General features: G+C 36.6%; 1 non-coding gene and 1 pseudogene across 1 annotated transcript; one reads left to right on the top strand and one right to left on the bottom strand.

Annotated features, from left to right (window-relative positions):
- Positions 1 to 967: 967 nt before the first annotated feature.
- LOC108995345 lies at positions 968 to 1877 on the bottom strand (annotated as a pseudogene).
- A 9479-nt stretch (positions 1878 to 11356) lies between these two features.
- On the top strand, positions 11357 to 11463 carry LOC118347798. Its single transcript, XR_004800945.1, has one exon. It is a non-coding gene; the product is annotated as a small nucleolar RNA R71 (small nucleolar RNA).
- Positions 11464 to 11792: the final 329 nt, after the last annotated feature.

Raw genomic sequence — 11792 nt, 5'->3', positions numbered from 1 at the left:
ATCTCTCAACATACCTCTTTTTATTGCACTTTCAAGTATCTCTCTCTTTACCCCTCTATTCGGCAGATCAGATTTTTCTTCTTCCTTTTGGAAATATTCCATACCTTTTCGATTGCCTTTGTGGATGACTCTCGTTGGCCTTTTCTTGTTGACCACATAGTAGACGAGTTGACTTTTCACACCCCCAAACTTATGATTTTGATAATAGTGCTATAGTTACTTTACATGTAGACCTTCTACCTCTCTTGCCTTTTATGCTCTTGTGAATCCGTGACTTTCTGTAAATTTAGTTCTCTTGAAAGCTAAGAATATCAGTGTTTAAGCTCAAATGGGGTAGGGAATATGAGGTTTACAAGAAAGAAAAATATAAGGTCAAAATATATTTCAATAAAGCTCAAAGGGGCGAGTAGAGATAAAGAGAATAAACAGGTAAGCTTGAAAGGCTCAATCGGTCCAAAGATTTCCTTAATCATTTGCCCAATAATATTCTGTCTAGGATTTCACCTCGAGTGTAATCAAACAAGTTCTAGAGTAAGTTGAGACCATACAAATTCACATAAAATTTCTCTAGGTACTCAAAACAATTAATGATCATAAGAGCCATTTATTGAACATAGGAAATATCAAATTAAGTAAGATCAAATAAAGAATTAACAGCTAGACTTAAGTAATGAGAATTTTTCCTAAAAATTATAATCAATTTCAATCATAGGCTTTTTTATTCATCAAACCATACTGCTTTTATGATCATTATTATTATTTTATTTATTTATTTATATTTATTTTTTAAATAAATAAAATAATATCATTTCCCTCTAAACTTAAATATCACAATTTCTAAATGAGAAAAAGAAAGAAAAAGTAAAGCAAAGATTGAGAGAAGGTAAGAGATGCTCCCCTGATGTTTTTTTTTTTTTTTTGGTTCTTCCAATTGAATATTTTCCTTGAAGGTGTAGCCGTTTACTCCTTAGAGATCTCCTTGCCTCTTTGGTCCTGCAAGATGAAATAAAACGAATAATATTAAGCAAAAATAAAACTTAATAAAATAAAATAAAAAACTTGGGTTGCCTCCCAAAAGCGCTTTATTTAAAGTCTATAGCTAGACATTGTCCTCTCATCATTTATTACTAGCGAGATCGATGGAATACTTTTCCGAGTTAAAGGCTCCATCCATATAGGGCTTTAATCTCTGTCCATTTACTTTAAATGTGTCTTTTGTCTTGTGATGGACTTCAACTGCCCCATAGGAAAAGACACGGGTCACCACAAAATGTCTCAACCACTGAGAGCACAACTTTCCCAGGAAGAGTCAAAGTCTTGAGTCAAATAATAGAACTTTTTGCCCGATTTTGAATTCCCTTCTCAGAATATGCTTATCGTGCCATCTTTTCGTTTTATCTTTGTATATGCTTATCGTGCCATCTTTTCATTTTATCTTTGTAAATCTGAACATTCTCATAAGCATCATTGTGGAACTCATCCATCTCGTTGATTTGAAGTATTCCCTTTTTGCCAGCCGCTTGTAAATCAAAGTTCAATGTTTTCGTCACCCAATAGGCTCTGTGTTCTAGCTCCATGGGTAGATGGCAGGCTTTTCCAAAAACAAGCCGATAAGATGACATTCCGGTCGGTGTTTTGAATGTTGTCCTATAGGCCCATAGCGCATCATCTAACCTTTGCACCCAGTCTATCTGAGAGACACACACGGTCTTCTCCAGTATGCGCTTCAGCTCCCGATTAGACACCTCGACCTGGCCGCTCGTTTGAGGATGGTATGGTGTTGCCACATTATAGGTAACGCCATATTTAGTCAGTAGCGCTTCAAATTGGCGATTGCAAAAATGCTTCCCGCCATCACTGATTATGGCCCTCGACATACCGAATAGGGAAAAAATGTTCTTCTATAGGAAATTTAGTATGACCCTCGCATCATTGGCTGGCAAGGCTACCGCTTCCACCCATTTGGAGACATAATCTATAGCAACCAAAATAAATTTGTTAGAATATGAGGATGGAAAATGACCCATGAAATCTATATCCCAAACATCAAATAGTTCAATCATTAAAATATTGTTTAAAGGCATCTCATGTTTCCTAGAAATGTTGCCAACTCTTTGACAATGATAACATAAATTAACAAAATTAAAAGAGTCTTTGAAAATGGTTGACCAATAAAAGTCGCATTGTAAAACTTTTGCTTCTGTTTTTGCTCCACCAAAGTGGCCGCTTGCTTTCAATGAGTGGCAATGTCTGAGTATGCTCTTCATCTCTTCCTTGGGCACACATCTCCTGATTGTTTGGTCCGTGCAGTGCCGATATGGAAAAATGTTCATCTCAAAAATAACATTTCAAGTCAGAGAAGAACTTCTTCTTTTGTTGATATGTCATCCCGGCCGGTAGAATTCTGGACACCAAATAATTTACCATGTCGGCATACCATGGAGCAACTTGTATAGCCATTAATTGCTCGTCCGGGAAGGTCTCATTAATTGAAAAATTATCCTCACCAGCCACCTCTTTAAACTCAAGGCAAGATAAGTAGTCAGCCACTACATTCTCAATAAATTTCTTATCTCTTGTTTCCAAATCGAACTTTTGTAGTAGCAAAATCCATCTTAATAGTCTTGGTTTGGAATCCCTCTTAATAGCTAAGTGATTGGTGTAGATGGCCACCTACAAACCTATCAAATAAGAATGAGATTTGTCAAAGGCAAACACAACTGCTAACAATTCTTTTTCAGTAGTAGCATAATTAAGTTGAGCTCCTGTTAAGGTTTGACTTGCATAATAAATAACATGAAAAATTTTATCTTTTCTCTGCCCCAAAATAGCCCCTATAGCATAATCACTGACATCACACATTAATTCAAACGGTAAATTCCAATCCGGTGACACAATGATAGGTGCTGAAATTAATTTCTTTTTTAATGTTTCAAAAGCATGCAAACATTCACCAGAAAATTCAAACCAAGTATCTTTAATCAACAAAGTGCATAGAGGTTTAGTAATTTGAAAAAAAAATCCATTATAAACCGACGATAGAACTCTACGTGACCCAAGAAACTCCTCACACCTTTCACATTGGTCGGTGGTGGGAGTTTTTCAATAACTTTTATCTTTGCTCGATCGACCTCAATTCTGGCCGAGCACTATTCCCTCCTTGACCATGAAGTGGCATTTTTCCCAATTTAAAACAAGATTTGTCTCCTTGCATCTATGCAAAACCAAAGATAAATTAGATAAGCAGTTATCAAAAGAGTGACCAAAAATCAAGAAGTCATCCATGAAGACTTCTAAAAACATTTACACCATGTCCGAGAAGATGGAGCAGCTCTTAACTGCGGCTGCTAGGTTTTGCATCTGCTAGGGTTTGTGTCATCCTAGGGTTTCTTGCATGGAGAATCCTGGGGAGTCATCATCTAACGCGATGGCTCAGTCGTCTGATGTGAATGGGAAGGAGAATGGAGGCATTCAAGAACCCTTGAAGAACGTGGCTGGAGGTAGTTTACGGAGAGGATATGCTGATATTGTGGGTAATAGACCACAACCTTTACCAGTCATGGGTATTCCAGTTCGTGAACCTAGATTTGTTGAGGGGGAGATGTTCTTTACGTTTTCTTAGGCTGAAATCTCTAAATTGGCGGAACCATTTCGGTTGGCGATTGTTTTAAAATTTCAACGTTGCCGACCATCTCTTAATCAGATTAGAGGTTTTATAAAAATAGATGGGGGATAAAGTCCATGCCAGTGGTTGGTCAATTATGTAATCCTCGTAATATATTGGATCGGCTGATAAACGAAGATGACTTTGTGACTGTTATGGCTAGAGGAAATTTGAATGTTGATGGTGTTCCCTACAAAGTTTTCCATTGGACCCCGGGATTTAATGAAGATGATGATTCTCCTTTGATCCCTGTATGGATCACGTTATCTGGACTTCCCTTGAATTATTTTCAATATTCCATGTTAAAAAGCTTTGGCGATGGTTTTGGACGATTTTTTAAGTGTGATAATGCAACCATGTGTGTTACGAGACCGGAGGCGGCTAGAATATTTGTGGAGATGGATGTTTCGGTGGCATTGAAACCCCATTTCTTGATTGGTCTGCCTGGGCTCGAGACCAGTCATTATCAGGAAGTTATATTTGAGCATGTTCTGACATATTGCAATTGGTGCCGAAAACAGGGTCATGTGGCAAACCAGTGTAAATCCAAGGAAAAGAATACCATGAAAGGTAAGAAGAAAGTGGTAGCGGAAGAGGGAAGAACGGGGGTGGAGAGAAAGGTGTGGAAAGTGGTGGGTGAGAACAAAGGAGAAGAGAAAGTTCAAAGGAATGTAGAGGAAGAGAAGGAAAAATTGAGAGCGAGGAGGGAGGTTATTTTGGAACGTATTCGAAACAAAAACAATGGTGACTCTCAAGATAAGATGTAGGTATTGTTTGTTGATCCTAGTGGTGTTTTATTTTCAAAGAATCAATTTATTCTAGATGATAATCCAGTGGATACTCAAGTGAGTCATCTGAATAAGGTTAGTGAGAAGGAAAAATGTGATGAAGGTGTTTGGGTTTGTTTATTAACTTCGGGTTCTAAATTGTCTTGGTTTGAGGAAACGGAGAATATGGACGATATTGTTGCTGCTGGTGATGTGTTAGGAGAGTGTGGTTCGCCAATAAGTTCTTTAAAAGTGATTGATGAAACTCTTGAATGTGAGTTATGCCGCAGTGATAACAAGAAGGTTACGTTGGATAACAATTGCTTAAATCATCCAATGATGGTTCATTCATTGTCCGATAATGATAATGAAGAAGAGATTGAAGAGTTGGCAGCCAAATGTTATGATTCGGATAGTGAGATTGAAGTCTCAAAAAAGAAATTTCGAGGAGGAAAAACAAAGAAACCTATTGTTGTTCTTGAACGGACAATGCGTTCTAATAAGTGTTATTAATTGATGAATATTCTTGTTTGGAATATTAGAGGGATTTGTTCATCGAAGGCAAGGCTGCGGCGTATTCTTAATAAATTTTGTCCATCGGTTGTTGCAATGTTAGAACCATTTCTTTCAGTCAATAAGTGTGCTCGTTGGGCACAGTGGTTACATCTTCCTAATTTTTGTAATAATGTGGAAGTGGGTGGTAAAATTTGGTTGTTCTGGGTAGATGAAATTGATTTTCAACTACATTCAGTGATGGCTCAAGTTGTATCAGGCTGTTTCTCTCATGGTAATTCTCGTGTTTTTGGCTCTTTTATTTATGCCAATTGCTTTCAAGAATAGCGACATCTTCTTTGGAGTTATCTTATGGATATTGATGTTGGTGGTTTGTCGTGGTTTCTTGGAGGTGATTTTAAGATTATTCGGTTTGAAGGAGAAAATTGGTGGCAATTGGCATTCCTCCCGGGGTAGTGCCGATTTTAAAAATTGTATTCAAGCTTGTGGTTTGGTTGATATTTCTTTTTCTGGCAATCGGTATTCTTGGTGTAATGGGAGGTTTGGGGGTGGAAGAATTTGGGCTTGACTTGATAGAGTGCTGGTGAATACAAATTTCTTAGCAAATTTCCCTAATGGGCGAATGGAGTATCTCCCTCGCACGTCGTCGGATCATTGTCCAATGGTTACTAATCCACTGTAGGACAGGAATGTTGGTCCGGAGCCTTTTCGTTTTCAGAGAATGTGGTGCCATCATGAAGATTTTCTAGCTCTGGTGCGGGACTCTTGGGATCAGGATATTCATGGATGTCCGATGGTGAAATTCAGTGGCAAGCTAAAGAATTTGAAACAAGTATTGAAGAGGTGGAATATGGAGGTCTTCGGAAGAGTGGAAGTGGATCTTAAAGTAATTGAAGAGGAACTTCTGGAAATATAAAATAATGTTCAACAGAATTATTCACCGGATATGGAAGTTGAACTCTTGAGATTCAAGCAAAAGCATATTCAATATTTGCATAGAGAGGAGATTATGAGGTGCCAAAAGTCAAGAATTAAGTGGATGTGTGAAAGGGATGAAAACACGGCTTTCCTTCATGCGTATTTGAGATGCAAAAAGAAATTTAAAGCAGTGGAAAATATGACTCTTGAATATGGTAGCATTCTGGAATCAGGTGAAGTGGTTCTTGAGGGGGCTGTAGAGTTTTTCCAGCAGTAGTTAACGACATCAGCTGTCTCTCTAGTGGGTCCTAGTTTGAACCTCTTAACTCCATTTATTTCTGATGCTGATAATCTGTTGCTATGTAGAGTTCCTGAGATGATTGAAATTAAGGAGGCTCTTTGGTCGATCTCGCAAGACAATAGTCCAAGGTCGGATGGTTTTTCTGCAAGTTTTTTTTCAGCATGCTTGGGATATTATCAGTGAAGACTTATTGAAGTTGGCTATTGAATTTTTTGAGGAGAAGCCGTTAACCACGTTTTTTGGGGCTACCAATATTGTTTTGATTCAGAAAGTGGATGATCCAAGGAATTTTTTGCAATTCCGACCTATCAGTTTATGTTCTGTTGTCTATAAAATTATTTCCAAGGTTTTGGTGAATCGTTTGGTGCCTTCCATAAATAAATTAATTTCTGAAGAGCAATCGGCTTTTATTAAGGGGCGAAGCATTTTTTATAATATTTCTATTGCTTAAGAGATGATTCATAGTATGAATATGAAGGTGAGAGGTGGTAACACCATGATTAAAATTGATATGGCAAAGGCGTATGATAGGGTGAACTGGAGTTTTTTTATGGAAGTTATGAAGCGTTTGGGATTTTCAGATCAGTGGAAGGGTCTAATCTTTAATTGTATTTCATCTCCCATGTATTCAGTTATGCTTAATGGTTTGATGAAAGGTTTCTTCAAACCTTCTCGTGGTATTAGACAAGGAGATCCTCTTTCGCCATATCTTTTCATTTTATCACAAGAGCTTCTTTCTTGGATGATTAATGATGATTTTCAAGAGGAGAAAGTCAAGCCTTTTAATGCTAATGGAGGTACCTTGATTTCTCATTTGTTTTATGCTGATGATGTATTGATTTTTGCAAATGGAGGTAAAAGATCTTTAGCGCAGCTTATGAAGACTTCACAAGCTTATCAATCCATGTCAGGGCAATTGGTTAGTCTGGATAAGTCCTCTATATTTTTCTCCTCTAAATTTCCGCTTGCTCGAAAATTAGAGGTATTGAGAATAACGGGATTTATGGAGGGTAAATGGCCGTGTAATTATCTTGGTGTTCCGTTGCATGTGGGACGGGTTACAGTCAAATTATTTGACCCTTTGTTGTTGAAGATTCAAAAGAAACTAGCTGGATGGAAGAGTCGCATCCTATCATTTGGGGGTAAAATTACGCTTCTTAAACATGTTTTATCTAGCATGCCAATTCATGTTTTATCTGTTATGAATTTACCTAAGGGTGTGTTCAAAACTCTTAAGAGCATTTTCTCTAATTTTCTCTGGAGTTCAACTGATGATAAAAAGAAAAGAAAATGGGTGTCTTGGATCAATATATGCTTGCCGGTTGAGGAAGGGGGTTTGGGCATTCGGCACCTTGTTGATGTTCAAATGTCATTATTCATGAAATTTGCTTGGAAATTACTAGATGGTAAATCGTGTTGGGCAAAATTTGTTTTGGCTAAATATGTGGGTGAGAAGCACCTAGCTATCCTTTCTAATTCCACAGGTTCTACATTTTGGAAAGGCATTCTGTCAATGATGCCGATGGTGCTTAGTAATTCAAGAATCTTGCTTAGATATGGTGAATGCAATTTAAGGTTTGAAAACTGGCTTGAGGATGGAGCCATTGCGAATTCGGAAGATGTTAGTGGAGATGAAGATTTATTGGTGGGTGGAATCCTAACTAATGCAGGTTGGGATGTTTCTAAATTACGTATGCTGATGTCGGAAGAGATGGTTGAGAGAATAATTGCTTCATCGGTTCAGATCTCAAGTGGCTCTGATGTGCGTATTTGGCAGCCTAATCCAGATGGGAGGTTTACTACTAAATCTGCTTGGCATCTGATGTGTGTAGAGTTCAAGGGCCGGTTTCTTTATGGAGGAAATGGCTTTGGAATATATTTGTCCCCAAGAAAATGTCTTTTCTTTGTTGGTGTGCTAAAAAACAAGTGTTACCTATGGATGATGTCCTTATTAACCTGGGCATTTCGTTAGTATCAAAGTGTCATTGTTGTGTTTTACCACAACAAGAATCTATTGATCACATTCTTTGTAGTGGTGACTTGGCTGTTATGGTTTGGAATTATTTTGCAGGTATTGTGGGTTTAACAGCCCGCTAGAAATTCATTGGTCGAATTTCTGTCGATTTTAGGAATTTCGTAAAAACTGCATAAGTTTTTACAAATCGAATAATCGCACATGTTTTAGTCTGTCAACATAGTCAATATCATCACTCACTATGGTGCTAGAAATATGAGTTTCATTTATTTGAGATAGTTAGAAGTGTCAGAATGCATTATGGTCTACGCCATTAGACTCAATTGATTATTTAGGATTTTATGGCGCAATAAGTTTATTTTCATACTTACGGACGAAATGTCTGTTTGAAACTATGAAATTTTTTTTAGGAGCACTTCAAGGTTGAATTTCAGTAAACAACTTTCACTGTAGGTTAATATGAATATTTAGGAATTTTTCGTGCTAAGTTTATGATTCACTTTTTCGGAGTGAATAGTAATCTCGGTAAGCACACCAATTGCATTGTTTCAAAATCACAGTGTGGAATGTCCAAATTAGATTAGAGAAGTTTTATTTGGACACATGGCAATATCTTAGCCACATATAGTGAATAGTATTAGACACTTGGCACAAAGAGGAACCATTATATAGATTTGTGAAGGAAATCAAGGTGGGAGTTCATGCCACCTAAGCAAACCTTTGTTTCATTTGATCAACCAAATTGTGCCAGACCAAAGAAGGTTTCAATCCTAGCAAAATCCTAAATGGTTGGAATCCAATTGAAATCCCAAAAGCTTGGTTGAAATCGAAACCCTAAACGGTTTTCCCAAACCCTAAAGTTGGCCTTCAAACCCTTTCTAATCCGATTTCTAGCATTGTGTTTTATCACTTAATTAAATCACTTCCACATGCTACTACTCCTTCAAATTTGTGTTAGAACATCATTATCCAACTTTGTTAACCTTGAAAAATTGATTGGGTCAAGTGATATTGGATTTGGGCTTAATAGCAACCCAAACCCTCTTAAAATCCCAAAATTTAGGCCCATTCGATTTAGGCCCATTAAGGCCCACGAATTTGGTCACCATATGATTGCTATTTGGATATGTTTTGCACCCCCACTTGGCTGGCCAGATCTTTACAAAGAAGGGCCTAGAAGGTTCTTGAAGTACAAAGCTAAAGGGCCACCTCACTCTTTCACTTTTACACTCCACCTTGAGAAAAAATCTTGGGCTGATTTTTGTTTATTGTAATGAGAAGAAAAGGCCAACACTCAAGCTTTGATTCAGTCCTATCACTTTCCATAACTTGTGTAAGAGGCTCTCCAGTTCACCTCCCACGAAAAGCAACCCTCATTTACATTTTTCCTTGATATAACACAAAAGACACCCTCGAGCAGTTTTTCTTATCTCCTTTTCATGCCTAATTCGAAGCTTTTGTATGTGTTTTCTTGCAAAGTTTCCTTCATTAAATTTGTTCCCTTTTTAGTTTAGTTTACGTGGATACCTTATTTGTTCCATTTGGAGATCATTTGATCGGTAAAAGGTTTTTTAAACCCCATAAAGCTCATTCTGGACGATAAACTAGAGAGTGTGTTCTATTTTGGAGTTTTTGACCAAGCTAATGAATAGATCTTGGTCTGAAAGTTTTATGTAGTACTGTTAACATGTGTATATGATTATTGAATAAGTATTTGTTGCATGATTAAAAGTTTTGGTGAAAGATTTTCTTAGATCTAGAAACTTAGAAACTAGAAGAGGAAAAATAGTTTATGTTTTGAGAAAGTTTAAATCTTTTATGGTTTAATCTTATTCCAATGGTTTTGATATTTTTATTGGAATATCTAAGCCTCTTATATACATGGTAGAATGTTATTTTGAAGATATTTAATGTTATTTTCAAAGATATGAAATTTTATGCAAGAAGATATTCGATTAGGCCAAAGTGATGATGTTCTTGGCTAAATTTATGTTTTGGTTGATGTTTAACCATTTGATCTTGAGTTTGAAACTTGGATCTGTTTTGGGACACTTTTGTAAACCATGTGATGTTTTGGTTTGAAGATCACATCTTTATAAGTCATGGATCAAGAGGTTGATCAAAACAAGTTAGAAACAAAATTCTGTTTTGAACTTAGAAGAAAAACCAAAAAAAGTTCAAGTTTGGTTTTAGTGATTTTGATGACTTTTGTTCATGATTCAAAACATGATTATTCTTAAGAATATGTGATGAGAATAGTAGAAGAAACATTTTGGTTTAATCATGAGTTTGATATTTGAAAAAATTACAACAAAAATCAAAGGAAATAGCCTTTGTAAGTTTCGGCCCTATAGAGTTTTAATGGTTGTGTTTAGTTTTAAATTTTTTTGAATTGATACTTGAGCTTAAGATAAAATTTACATAAGGTATGTAAATTTTGGTAATTTTTGGAGTTAGAATGCAAAATCCTTAAGTTAGAGGTAAAATAGTCATTTTTCCACATGTAGAGGGTAAAACAGTAATTTTACTCTAAGTTGATATTTTTCCATATTCCTAATTGTTAGTGATTAAGTTTTAACTTTTAGAAATCACTATTTTCTGTTTCTCGTGATCGCACTTGAGTTTTTTCTAGAAGCGCGAATATTGAGGTAAGTTAGCTTTAACCTTACTAACAGTTTAATGTGTATGAGTGATAAGTAAGGGAACTAAAGTGTATGTATGCATGTTATCATATGTGCCATGCCAAGTCATTACATATTTATCTGTTACACATAATTTATTCTGTCATGAATTATTCATCTGTTACATAAGATATTCTGTCACGTATTGCTGTACATTACGAGTATGTCATGTAAGTTAAGTATGCCATTTGTTATATGTATTGCATGTCACGTAATATTCACTGTCACATGTTATGCCATGTTATGAAATGTAGTATGTTACATGTTATGCCATGTTACGAAATATTGTCTGTTACATGTATGCCATGTTATGAAATGTTATCTGTTACATTTATGTTTCAAAGTATGTCATGTATGTCGTCTTACATTCATGTCACATTACGCTACGTCAGGACTTCTGTCTTTTAGGTCACGTTCATGTTGCGTCACGTTACGAAATGTCAACTCATTACTGTTACTCCTGCGGCTGCATCAACCATAGATCGATTTGTGGATCTCAAATCATTGTAAAATGCCTATACTTGGAGTCAGGCTGGGAGGTCATGATGTGGACACATGCGCAATACATCCTTGTATCTCTCCCATGCCTCATATAATGATTCACCCTCAAATTGGGTGAAGGTAGTGATATTATTCCTTAACTTCGCTATCTTGACCGAGGGAAATATTTCGCTAAAACTTTTTGTGCCAACTGTTCCCAGGTGGTGACGATGCCAGGCGGCAAAGAATTCAGCCAAGCCTTTGTTTTTTTTTCCTATGTGAAAAAGAAAAAAGTCTCAATCGAATTGCATCATCTACCACTCCGTTGTGTTTAAAAGTATCACAAATTTCTAGAAAATTTACAATATGGATGTTAGGATCCTCTTGTGACAGCCCCCAAACTGGATGGCTTGTTGGATCATTTGAATGATGGATGGCTTGATCTCGAAGTTATTGCCTGGCATAGCTGGGCCGCCTTATACTGGACGTCGCC

The sequence above is a fragment of the Juglans regia genome, chromosome 2 (genome assembly GCF_001411555.2).
Source record: "Juglans regia cultivar Chandler chromosome 2, Walnut 2.0, whole genome shotgun sequence".
Classification (NCBI taxonomy): Eukaryota; Viridiplantae; Streptophyta; class Magnoliopsida; order Fagales; family Juglandaceae; genus Juglans; species Juglans regia.
Note: the sequence above shows the minus strand (reverse complement) of the source record. Positions and strands in the feature narration are given on the sequence as shown.